This window comes from Musca domestica, unplaced genomic scaffold (assembly GCF_030504385.1).
Source record: "Musca domestica strain aabys unplaced genomic scaffold, Musca_domestica.polishedcontigs.V.1.1 1, whole genome shotgun sequence".
In the NCBI taxonomy this organism is placed as follows: Eukaryota; Metazoa; Arthropoda; class Insecta; order Diptera; family Muscidae; genus Musca; species Musca domestica.
Window position 1 is genome coordinate 46,156,125 of NW_026712114.1, and position 10,977 is coordinate 46,167,101.

The 10,977-nt window shown below is 32.5% G+C and overlaps 1 long non-coding RNA gene across 1 annotated transcript; it reads left to right on the top strand.

The window, feature by feature from the left end:
- The first annotated feature begins 8,573 nt into the window (after window positions 1-8,573).
- LOC131805832 (uncharacterized) lies at window positions 8,574-9,024 on the top strand. The gene is made up of 3 exons (XR_009343852.1): window positions 8,574-8,623; window positions 8,680-8,833; window positions 8,903-9,024. It is a non-coding gene; the product is annotated as an uncharacterized LOC131805832 (long non-coding RNA).
- The last annotated feature ends 1,953 nt before the right edge of the window (window positions 9,025-10,977 follow it).

Genomic DNA, 10,977 nt, shown 5'->3' on the forward strand with positions numbered 1-10,977 from the left:
AACAGGAACATTTTGAAAAGGCAAGAAACTCATAGACAGTACAATTCACAACATTCTTACCCTAACATTAAAAAACCATTCACTCCAAATCATTATAGACAACAAAACGCGATTTATAGTCCACCTATGCATTTCAATAGACCACAATTACCAATGAATCAACCATTTAATAGACCCCAATTAAATTTACCAACACCAATTAATAGACCTCAGTTAGCACAGAATTTTTTACCAACACCTATGCAAACACAATACCCTACAGCCACAAACAATCAAAACCAATTTAGCAATTTTAGACAACAACGCTTAGACAGTAACACAAATTTTCCACCACCAGAACCCATGGACACTAGTTCAGGCTATACTCATCTAAGGAATAATAGTGGACAAACACGTAGATTTCCAAGAGAAGTACATCATATTGACCATAACTATAGGAACTTTAATACCTATTCAGATCCTGTAAACTATAACATTCCTAATTATTTACCTGAGTTGGACAATTACAACGAGATAGAGGATGTACAAAATTTTCAATTAGATGCCTCCAAAACCCAACAGGATACCTAGACATAAACAAACATGGCACTAACCTGCCTTACATAAACATTTCATCTCCATTTGGGCGTCCACTCCGTTTTCTTATAGACACAGGCGCATCAGCATCCTTTATAAACCCAGAATATACAGGGAAATTAAACATAGAAAACTGTGCACCAATAATCATAACCACTGTGTTAAACAAACACCAATTGAATACAAAAGTTAACATCCCTATGTTCATAGAATTCCGAGAATGTGGAATCCTGGAATTCTTTGTCTTTAAATTTCATAACTATTTCGATGGTCTCATTGGACTCGATATACTTACTAATTTAGGTGCAAAAATAGACCTCGAGAAAAAGCAATTAATTACAAACAATTGCTGCATCCCTTTGTCTTTTAAACCAAACTTAACTTCCGGTAAATTTCTTATATCACCAAAAACTAAAGCAATTATGAAAATTCCTGTAGATTTAGAAAGTGGCGATTTCCTAATCCCCGCAATATCAATTAACCCAGAAGTAACCATTTCACCTGGTATGTACAAGGCTGAAAACTGGTACAGCTTCGTTGAAATAAATAATAATTCAAACTCGGACAAAATAATTTTAATCGAAAACCCAATTAAAGTAGATCCAATAAAAAATTCATATTATAGGGAAATTAATAATATAAGCTTCGAACATATTCCTGAATTTCAAAGCCCTCAGTTACTGGACAATCTTAGAATTGATCATTTGAATATGGAAGAACAAAAGGTTATCACAAAACTATGTAAAGAATTTGAAGATATTTTTCTTCAAGATAATCAGTCCCTTACTTTCACCAATAAAATCAAACACAACATTGTCACAAGAGACGACATTCCTATTTACACAAAATCATATAGATACCCCCATATCCACAAAGAAGAAGTAAAAAAACAAATTTCAGACATGTTAAATCAGGGTATCATACGGGAAAGCTACTCACCATGGAGTGCACCTGTTTGGATAGTCCCAAAAAAAGCAGATGCTAGTGGGAAAAAAAAGTGGCGTTTAGTTATTGATTACAGGAAACTAAACGATAAAACAATATCAGATAGATACCCAATACCAAACATAAATGAAATACTGGACAAACTTGGCAAGTGCATGTATTTTACCACATTGGACTTGGCTAGCGGATTCCATCAAATAGAAATGAATCCAAAAGATATTCCCAAGACAGCATTTACAGTAGAAAATGGGCACTACGAATTTGTGAGAATGCCCTTCGGCTTAAAAAATGCACCATCAACATTTCAACGGGTGATGGATTGCGTTCTTAAAGATTTGATAGGAACAGTGTGTCTTGTCTATTTAGACGACATCATTGTCTATTCAACCTCACTCCAAGAACATTCGGAAAATTTAAGAAAAGTTTTTGAAGCCCTTAGAGAAGCTAATCTTAAGATTCAATTAGATAAGTCTGAATTCTTACATAAGGAATGCGCATTTTTGGGCCATTTAGTGACCACAGAAGGAGTAAAACCAAATCCTGACAAAATAAAGGCGATCCAAAACTTTCCTATACCCACAAATCAAAAAGAAATAAAATCGTTTTTAGGTCTACTAGGTTATTACCGTAAATTTATTAAAGACTTTGCCAAAATAACAAAGCCATTTACAGCTTGTCTGAAGAAAAATAAAACTGTTATAGTCGACGATAACTATAAAAAAACGTTTGAAATTTGTAAACAACTCTTGGTAAATGACCCTATCTTACAATATCCAGATTTTTCTAAGCCTTTCAATCTTACGACAGACGCAAGTAATTTTGCGCTAGGAGCCATTCTTTCGCAAGGACCTATAGGGAACGACAAACCGATTTGTTACGCAAGTCGCACACTCACGACATCGGAAATCAATTACTCAACAATAGAAAAAGAGCTCTTAGCCATAGTTTGGGCTACAAAATATTTTCGACCATACCTATTTGGTCACCAGTTCAGAATCATAACAGATCATAAACCACTCACATGGATTATGAGCCTGAAAGAGCCAAACTCTAAATTAATAAGATGGCGATTGAAATTGGAAGAATTCGATTATGAAATTATATACAAAAAGGCAAACTAAACACAAACGCCGATGCCCTTAGTCGCATAAAGACTGACACATCAGTCAATCTAAACATAAATGCATTTGATACAACGTCAAATCAAGCCACTTCTGGTAGTACTATTCACTCTGCAGAGGAAAACTGCGATGATGGTATTCCGATTTCGGAAAAACCAATAAATGATTTTAATTTACAAACATTATTTAAGACAGGAAACTCTAATTCTCACATGAAACAAGAAGTAGTTTTTAAAAACAAATATAGAAAAACATTTACATACCCCAATTATACAGAGGAAATTATAACACAAATTTTTAAAAATCATCTAGCGCCCAATAAAACCACGGCAATTTTTACAGATAATGAAACTTTTCGCATTATTCAAAATGTATATTCCAAACATTTTGCACAAAGCAAAATTTTTCGTTTAGTTAGGTGTACTGAAATAGTAAAGGACATAAAAGAAAACGATAATCAGGATAAAATCATTCAAGACTATCACGAAAACAATAATCACAGAGGCATACAAGAAACCTATGACCACCTAAAACGCGAATATTACTTTCCATACATGAAATCAAAGATAGCTCAAACAATAAATAATTGTACTTCATGCCAAAGACTAAAATATGATAGACATCCTCCGAAGAATAAGTTTGAAAAACCTCCCACACCTGTAAAACCATTAGATATAATACATATAGACATTTACACGATTAACAGCAAAAATATTTTAACCATTATAGACAAATTTTCCAAATTCGCCGCAGCATATACTCTAACAGCGAGAAACAGCTTTTGCGTTATTAAATCTTTAAAACATTTTCTTAGCCTGCATGGCATACCTAACAAAATAGTTTGTGACCAAGGAACCGAATTCACATCAAACATATTTAAAGACTTTTGTCAGCAATACCAAATTGACCTACACTTTACATCTTTTCAACAATCTTCTAGCAATTCCCCCGTAGAAAGACTCCATTCAACATTAACTGAAACTTACAGATTAATAGCCGAGAAAATTAAAGAAAAAAAGTTAGAAATGGATCATGACGACATCCTAACAGAAGTTCTTATAACCTATAATAACGCAATACATTCTTCTACTAAAATTACACCTTTCGAACTTTTCTATGGAAGAACCTATAAAATTAACCGTCAAATTACATTTAACAATGAACACGAATATCTTTCTAAAATTAATCAATTTCGAACACAACTCTACGAATCTATTAAGGAAAAATTGGAAACCGACACGGACAAACGCATAGAAAAACTTAATGCAGACAGACAAGATCCACTAGATTATGATGTAGATAACTATATATACAGGAAGGAATGTAGGAGAAACAAACTAACACCGAGATTTTTCTAGGCACAAAGTGAAACAAAACAACAAAGCAACATTACTTACTACAAAAACACGAAACTTCACAAATCAAAAATAAGAAAAAAACAATTTTCATAATCTTTTATTTCAGATTAATACCCATGATACACACACAAACACTGGAGATACACAATTTAAAAGACACCCAGGGATTATTACAAATAAAACTGGGAACTGCTAAAACAATAATTGACTATATCAACCTTATACATATAATAAAATTAGATTCATATAGTGATAATGTCATGAAAATTGAGGAATCTGTCAAACAATTTACTCCCACATATTACAACAGAGATTCCTTAAAGGTAACAAAATTTAAACTTAAAGACCTTAAGGATAAATTGAATTCAATAACTCCTAAATACCGCAGGAAAAGAGGATTATTTAATGGTATAGGTTCAGCAGTTAAATTTATCACAGGTAATATGGACGATAATGATGCTCTCCGTATTAACCAGGCTATATTTAATCTAACAAATAAATTACAAACTGAAACTAGTAAACAGAATATACTTAGTACTAGAATCATTGAAAGAATAGAAAATATCACAGACCACATAAATAAAGAACAAGATATAATAGTAGAGTCAATAAAGAATTCTCAAAATAGCATAAACTCCAACTCAAGACTTATAAATGATATGCAGTATTTAAATCAGATTAATTTCCACATTGATTTACTGACAAATCATATTAAAGATGTTTCTGAAGCGATGACATTGTCTAGCCTCGGAATTATACCCAAGATGATATTAAATACGCAAGAGTTAGAAGAAATAGGGAACAATTTAGAGAATCAGTCAATTAAAATTGATACAACAGAACATTTATATGAACTCTTACAATTACAGGCATTTTACAATGATACCAATATCGTTTTTAACATTCAAATTCCCCACATCCCATTAACCAATTACACAATTTCCCATACAATTCCTATACCAATTAATAAAACAAAAGAAATAGTTATAAAACCTTACACAATTTATAATAATAATAAAATTCAATATTTCGAAAATTTATGTAAGAAAATCGAAAACATATATTATTGTAAAGAAAGTTCACTACAAGAAACTATGGAAAATTCTTCATGCTTTGGAAAAATCATAAGTAATTTAGAAGCTAATTGTAATCTCAATAATATAGGCCAAATTACAGAAATATCACAACCTGAACAAGGACTTGTGTTAATAAAAAATTTACCGACCACAGAAATGAAAACATCATGTAACTCCGAAAAACATAATATTGAAAGCAACTTATTAATAAATTTTAAAAACTGTAATGTTATTATTAACGGAATTATCTACGAAGATAACCCAAACATATATTGGGACGATTTTATTGTAAAACTACCCACAGAAATAAACATAAAACCTTTGTCTACAATAGAAACTTTAAATATACCTAAACTCAAAGAGTACCATCTAGAAAATAAGTTAGCCATCGAAGAGTTATCAAACAATACAGAACTTCACAGACACATAAATTATGGAACTTTAATGTTAATAATTGGAATTGTAATTTTCACCTATATAATGAAACAGAAGACAAAATTAGTGGTAAATGAACTTCCCGCCAATACTGTTGTCGCTTCTGACCATCAATTCTTTTGGCCATCGCTCCATACTAAGGGGGGAGGAGTTACAGAAACAACATCAACAACAACAACATTAACACAAGCACCTACAAAGCCACCAAGGTTAAATCAAGCAAATAAATAATAAAAATTATTAAGAATTGCTAATAAGTCAATAACCGTATGAATTGCTACATATAAAATTAGTAAGAATTTTAAATAGTTCAACAGACCGAAAAAGAACTGTAAAATAAAGAATTGTTCAATAAAAGAATTGTTAAATAAGCATATATTTAAATTTCAAAGAATTGTAAACAGGCCACCAGCTATAGAATTACTAATAATTTTATAAATTGTCAAAATGCAGTTATTGCAATTTTCACTTTAAATAAGTTTATAATCGTAACTTTCATTTTAATTATTGTTTTCAATAAAGATGAGTAATTTTTGAGCAACCAACGAATAAACTTGTGTTTTTTTTAATACTCGGATTACTACAAGAATTAACTCGCGCATAACTCAAGAACGTCTTGACTGATATTGACACTTTGTCCCAATTGGAAAAGGAAAAACAAGAATAAAACCAAACAAAAAAAAAACGATGTTTGAGATGAAAATCAAACAATATTTGGTTGGCCCAACGACGAACCCTATATTCAATAGGGTAATCGGTGGTAATCGGATAAGATTAAGATATAGCTCCCATATATCTTTAACCGATTTCGGGTTATTTGTGTACCAAATGGTCAATATAAGTCCTAATGACCTGCATTTTGCTACATCCCACCGAATTCAGCGTAGAAGCAAGTAATCGGAGAAAATCTTCTCAGATGTTGCCATAGCTCTCATATATAGGTTTCATCCGATTTGGTGTTTAAGACTCCCACATTCGTAATAGGCACCCCACAAAAATTATGTTTGGTATCAGATATCTGACGTAGCCCAGAAATACCTCTGTCAAATGTATCAAGATCGGTTCAGATTTGGATATAGATCCCATATATATCCTCAACCGATTTCGGGGTAATTGTGCAACAAATGGTCAATATATGTCAAAAAGTCCTGAATTTTGGTACATCCGACCGAATTCAGTCTAAAAGCAAGTACATAGGCACCAAATGGCCTATATAAGTCCTAATGACCTGCATTTTGCTACATCCCACCGAATTCAGCGTAGAAACGGAGAAAATCGGCTCAGATGCTATAGCTCCCATATATGTGTTATGGGAGGCACCCCACAAAAATTATGATTGGTATCAGATATTAGACGCAGCCCAGAAATACTTCTGCCAAATGTATCAAAATCGGTTCAGTTGGATATAGCTCCCATATATATCTTCAACCGATTTCGGTCTAATTGTGCACCAAATGTCCACTATGAGTCCAAATGACCTGAATTTTTGACACATTCGACCGAATTCAAACGAGAGCTATTGCACCAAAATCGGTTCAGATATAGCTATAGCTCCCACACATATGTCTTCATCCGATTTTGTCTTTAAGTCCCTCATATTCGAATATCTTTGCCAAATTTTATAGAGATAGACTCAGATTTGGATATAGCTCCCACATATATCCTTAATCCCTTAGATATTTTAGGACATATTTGCATTAGTGTATTTTTGTGTTTATTTTTCTTCACCACCAATCATAAATTAAATCGCTTCTCTGATATACAAAAGTGGTTCCAAAAAGCATTAGTAAAGAACTACCTTGTATCTCTGCGTTTTGCCTTAAAATTATGCTGATGAAAAAAGTTACACAAATGCAAGCAAATGGCATCAGAATTAACTCAAAGAAACGGAATGAGATCAATGACTATGTAAGATATAAATTTGAAAAGAATTCTAACAAATTAGACCTCAAAGACTCCGAAGAAAATTTTACTAACGGAAAGAGTTGAACATTAAAAGCACTTCAGGTGTGATATTTTTAATGTTCTTTTTATTTACACAATGCCTTGCTAATTAAATCAACTTCCAATTTTATACAATAAGTTTCTATCTTTATTCAATTTTCTTTTCTATGTACTGGTATGAATTTCCAGCCATAAACGCATCCATGTAAAGAAACACCCTCATTCAGGCAAGAAAACCTTTGCTACTATGCGTTCCATCTCAAAGACATCGGTGATCCACTTTTGAATGTTGCCTTTTTCTGTAAAGGCCAACATTAGCACTTCAGCAAGTAGCACGAGTACGTGTACTTCACACATCGTGGCTTATTAGCCGCGAAGGGATCCTTGTCGGATATGGGTGAGTGTGTGTGTGCGCTTGTGGTAACCCAATAAACCATTTCATTAACCCATCTTAAATGAATACAAAAATAAACTTACAATAAGCCATTTTCTACAACCTGTTATAAGCATACTTATGATTGGTTTGTTAAAGTAGAAAATATGAATACTTTTATAACCGTGTGTTAAAACGGTTAAAATAGTAATTGTATTTGCAATAACACTTGCAAAACATTTGCTAGAATAATATATTTGCAAATGCGATTACAAATGACTTATGTTCGCAAGATTTATATAAGAATTTTCGAAATAACATTTTCAATCTGAGCTTCAAAAACGGTTAGCATTGCAACAATATTTGCAATAACACTTGCAATACACTTTGTCAGAATATTAATTTTGCAAATGTGATTGGAAAAGACTTATGCTCGCTATAATTTTACAAATGTCTTTGCCAAGCAGGGTTTTAAAAACGCGTAGCATTGTAACTGTTTGCAATAACATTTGTTATACATTTCGTGCGAACAACAATTTCGCAAATGTGTTTGCAAACGACTTATGCTTGCAACAGTTTTACAAATGTTTTGTAAATTGTATCCCGTTATTTTAACAGGAGTGTTTTGCAATATTCTGATTTACTTCATTCTCCGAGTTTTATTTGAAGAGTGAAGATTAAAAAGTGCCCAATAAAAAGTGAACGTAAAAATAAAAGTCAACTTAATTGAATAAAAATGAAAAAATGGATTTCGAAAAAAAATTGCAGGAAGACAAAAAGTTTTTGAATATGTTTGTAAGTAGCAAAGGAAAATTAACCGTAACCTAATAATATAATAAACTTCTTCTAAGGGAAAGGAGCTGTTAACGGTTGCCAAAACTCCAAATTTTACAAAAAACTGTTGGCGAAAGCTACTAGTAGACGAACTGGCGCAAAAGATGTGTTGGAAGGGGACAGAGGAGAAAAAAAGTGTACGCAGCCTCAGTTCAGCAAAAGCAATAAGAAGTAAGTAATTTACACGTGTTCTTAATTTACATATTTACTTGCTTTTCTAATTCTTTTCAAATATTATAGATGCAGCAATTTCTATTGGATTGAGCGAGGATGAATATATAAAAAGCACAAAATCTTTTTTCCAGTTCGCGAAAAATAGGCAAGAATCAAAACAAAAATATACTCCAAAGACAAAAAACAAAAATTAATTTTTTCTTATGTTAGTAATATACCTTATATTAATAATACACCTGATAAAAATGTACAAAATAAAAATTAAACTATAAAAAATAATAAAATTAAAAGGTTTATAAAACTATTACGAAGATAAGTTTAATTTATATATGATAAGAAAACTATTTTTCTTCAAGCATAGTTAATAATTAGACTTCTATGCTTGTTGCAAACAATAAACCAGCAATATTAAAGCAAGGGTTCAATTTGATTTATTCAGCAATTGTTTACAAGCCTTTCATAATAGTAATAACAAGCTTATTCTAAGATTAAAGTTACTAGCTTGTTTCATACTATTGACTAGTAATATTATCACAAGGGTTCAATTTTCATTATTCTATAATTATTAAATTGCCTTTCATAACAGTAATCATAACAGTTTTCTAAGCTTAAGACTTATGATAGTAAGTTTGTTACAAACTTATTTTAAAGCGTTTTGGTTTGTTGGGAAGTGCTTCAGTATTACCATCATTATCACCACTAGCAAACACCAGCATCAACAACAAGCACACTGTCTTTTACACCAAACATGCTAGGCTAGCGGCAGTAAACATAGCCCAAAATAAACTTCGAAGTACATTTCATATTTTATACAAGTATCTACAGCCCGTTTATGCGGTTGTAGTTTTATCACATGCCACACATCTAAATATTATGGTGATGCATAAAATATATATATATCTTTTAAATCCGGTTAATCTTGAGTAACAGAAGAAAACCGATGTTAGTGAATAATTAAAATGCTTAGATATTTCCTTATCAGCTGTTTGAAGTGTGCCGATATGGTCTAAATATTTTGTTCATTAATAAATATTGTGTTTCATTTTTATTGTCCGTGACACTTTATGATTTTTTACAGGTGGCGATAGCTGCATAAACAAATGGTTAAACACTTCGATATCTTAATACCTTAATTTTAGAAAATCATATAAATGTCGGTCCTGTTGTAAAGGGATGTTCTTCTCTTATTATCCCCTCCACCTTTGAAAGGAGGGTATATTAACTTTGTCATTCCGATTATAACATCCTTAAAAATTCGCCCACATTATTTGACGCCCACATTATTTGACGTAGAGCGCCAAAATTTAGCAGAGCAATTTGTATTGTGTCTAGGATGGTTGGTATTGAAAATCGGTCCACGTTCTGGTATAGTCCCCATATAACGGTGCCTCCCGATGTTCGGTATTTTGATGATTTATGTCACATTTTTTTCACGGATTTGTCTGAAAATTGGTATTTGTAGGTCATAACGGTTCCCTGTGCGTGTGGCAAATCATTGCCTGTATAGGTCCACGTTCTCGTACAGTCCCCATATAACGGTACCTCCCGATATTCGATATTTTGATGATTTATGTCACATTTTTTCACGGATTTGTCTAAAAATTGGTATTTGTTGGTCATAATGGGTTCCAGCTCCGGTGGCGAAACATTGCATGTATGGGTCCATGATTTGGTATAGACCCCATATAACGGTACCTCCTAATATTCGGTATTTTGATGATTTTTGACACAAATTTTTTCAAGAAATTTTCTGAAAATTGGTAGTTGTAGATCATAATGGGTCCCCGTTCGTGTGGCGAGTCATTGTAATTATAGGTACACGTTTTGGTATAGCCCCCATATAACGGTACCTTCCGATATTCGGTAATTTGATGATTTTTGCCACATTTTTTCACGGATTTGTCGGAAAATTGGTATTTGTAGGTCATAATGGGTTCTAGCTCCATTGGCGAAACATTGCATGTGTAGGTCCACGATTTTGTATAGCCCCCATATAACGGTACGTCCTGATATTCGGCGTTTCAATGGTTTTTGCCACATTTCTTCTTATGTTTCCTTTACCCTAAGGTGGAGGGTATTAAAAGTTTGGCCCGGCCGAACTTAATGTTTTTTACTTGTTTTTTAATTCCGAACATATTGTA